Source organism: Sinocyclocheilus grahami, unplaced genomic scaffold, assembly GCF_001515645.1.
Source record: "Sinocyclocheilus grahami isolate Dianchi unplaced genomic scaffold, SAMN03320097.WGS_v1.1 scaffold1236.1, whole genome shotgun sequence".
Classification (NCBI taxonomy): Eukaryota; Metazoa; Chordata; class Actinopteri; order Cypriniformes; family Cyprinidae; genus Sinocyclocheilus; species Sinocyclocheilus grahami.
This window is the reverse complement of record NW_015506415.1, coordinates 166,773-170,003: the sequence shown is the minus strand read 5'-3', so window position 1 is coordinate 170,003 and position 3,231 is coordinate 166,773.

Here is a 3,231-nt window from a genome sequence, read left to right as displayed (position 1 = left end):
CCAGCTTAAACATACTCATCTTTTATTTTCACAGAATGTAATCAATGTCACATAACTGTAATAAAACTGTTCAAACATTTTCATGTGAAATACGTTTTTCACATACCTCCATCTGTCTAGACAATCAGTATAGGATGCATGTTGCATGGTATCACAAGGTCGCAGGAGCCCTGTTAATTAGACATTGAACAGTGATTTACTTAACACCTGCCATACATTACGCTCACTATAAGAATGCCTAGAAATAAAAAAGAACAACAGGCATCAGAGATGTGCTCTCACCTCTCAGGAGGAGGTAATTCTCTGTGCTATTTTAACATATTGACACAGTTCAGGCTATTCTTATCTATCTTGGTATAGAATCTCCCATTCAAATTGAAAGGGTTGTCTCTTCAATTCAATTATGTATTTTATTGGCAGTCCTGTTGTTTTTATGATCTTTCTTTCCTGAGATATTTTTTCTTAACACTTTAAATGTAATTTGTAAAACAGAAGTGTGATATGATGTGTGAAAGATGACTGACAAGTCGACAATGAGGGAGGATTTTGTGTCAAAGCGAAGCGCACAAGTGCCTATTTGGCAGTATTGCTATGTTTAACATAAGCGAGTTTGTAATCATCCTATTTTATTGTTGTGTTTTTCATTAAGAATAATAATTATCCCACAATTTTTTAAGCATTCGTTTCATTCAAAGAAAGCGGAATATGTAAATATCTAACGTTAAAATGGGCCTATTATGCTACTTGAAATGTTCATAGTTTGGTTTTGGCTGGGAGTCCCCAACATGCATGCAAGGTCAAAACACATTCATTTTCTTATAATATGCATTTAATTTTACGTTATTTCTCAACGACTCTCAAACGATTTGTTTGAAGATTCATCTTTCCAAATCCCTCCTTTGCATAATGTTACTCTGCTCTGATTGGTCCAATGACCCAGTCTGATGTGATTGGTCTACTGCGTACAGTGCAAGTCGGAAAAGGAACGCCCATCACCAGTAGGCCTACTGGAATACGGCTTATCAATAATTCATCCTAATATTATAATGATAGTGCTCCACTCTGTTCTAAAACGAAAGAATCAGAGGGGAAAAAGTTGTTTACGCTTGCGAACCGGTCCCACAGCTTGGTAAAGACCCAAACAATAATGGTATATGCGTTAGCCGAACACAGACAAACAGAGTACTGGGACCCATTTCAATAAGGAGGTTCAATGAGTTGAAACTTGAACTCTGAGTTGACTTACCCTGAGATGGGAAACTCTTGAGTTTTCGGTTTCAGAACAGCTGAACTGAGTTAGTTCAATCGACTCTGAGTAGGTTGACTCTGAATTTAGCGCGTGCACCACGACTATGAAAAGTCATGATCAATGGAGCTCTGAAATTCACCATGGCAACAGCACCCGACAAAAAGACGTCTGCATACTTCAGAGTCAATATGTAACTTTAATTCTTAATCACTGTTATAACATTAAAGGTAAAAAGTGGCAGAACGGTAAATTATTAAAATAATATTAATTTCCATGGTATCCTACAGGCAAAAGAAAAAAAAGCAGCTAAACATGAAGTATAAAAACATAATTCAATCAAGGTAAAGCTTTAAGCACAAAAGGTTCATGAGTGTAGGCTACATGACTTTACAAGCATTTGACATATGAAATAAATATCATTCAGTGTCTATTTCAGTGCGCAACAACTTTTTCCACATAGTTTAATGCTCTTTTCACATAATTAAATGTTCTCTAATCTCCTTTTTTTCCAAGCACTGGTTCCATCCTTTATTATGACTCCAAGTACAACAGACATTCTATATTAATCGACACATTTCTAGACAATAGCAGGCCCACAGCTGATTAGCAGAACTATAATGTGAGTTAGCCGGTGTAGCAGTCGATTCTGTTCCCTTTTGGAATTCCTGTTCCCCCTCTACGAAGCGTGTCCACTGACAGCTTATGCAGAGGCACCGAAGCCGTTGACCTACATGCTTTTCGCTTTTCACTGTTTTCACAACCGCGTACTTTCCAATGTCTTGCTACATTGCAGCGTAATAAAATTATTCTCACACTCCCGTTAATGTTCTGTGGTTTTAATTATTCCTGCAAATGTTCCTTTGTTTTTGTCTAATGTCTGAGTTTATGAAGTTGAATTTTGCATATACAATTTAGCCTGATCTGTCAGTGCAAACATCTAAACTAGATGCCACATATTATCATTTCTATATAAGACTATAATACATTATAATAATTAAACTATCAGTCCTCTAACTGATAACTTCATGGCATATATTGAATTTGAACACTTTACAAAACATTATTGTTTTCACAAGAAGGTCTCAATACAAGATTCAAGGGTAAATATACAGCTGTTATAGTAATTGGCACATAGCCAAATTTCAGAGGGCACTAATGAAATCAAATAATCAAGTTAATCAATGGAGCTATAAATTGGGGACATGACCATGCCACATTGTCACTTGAATTTCTATTCTTGCTGGCACTTTCATACAATCTGAACAATGGATCCAAACATGTTTGAGGAAATATTCAATTATAAAACTAGAGGCATTTACCCATTTGACATAAAAAAGAGCATAAATATGTAATTCGCAGATGATCTTCCAACTTCCAAGTTGACGGTAAGCAAACTACTCTAAGTGATAATCATATAGGTTACTGACAGTGAGATTAGATATATACCAAGACTTAATAAAAAGTTAATACTTGTCAATAAACTATACCAAAAGGAATTTCCAGCAATTACAATGGTAAAAATTACCTGTTCTTTAATGTGTTTTTTAAATGGGCCTATTTCTTGCATTGGGCATTCAGAACATCTTTGCTAGCAAACTATGAAGTCATAGTGGGCATTGTAAATGAGTGTCACAATCGGTTTTTAGTTGTAAGTGTTTGTGATGGAGAACAGTTTCCTTTGAGCTTTCCCTTATCACCTTAAAATGTTGATTTTTGCACTAATATTCCATTGTTGTGATGGCTGGGAATTTTTGCATATTACCTAGGCTTTATACCCATCCCAAAAAAAAAAAAAAACATTCTGCTTGACCCACTTGGAGAGTCTGAGATCAAGAAGAAAAAGTGTTTGGAAACAACAAGGTATTTAATTCCCCACAATCTGATGTAGTGTTTTTTGGAAGTTGTGTATGATTGAAAGATGGGGGAAAAAATCTGTTTGTAGAGTAATGATGAGAAAAATTCCAGTTCCCTTTCAGTCGGTC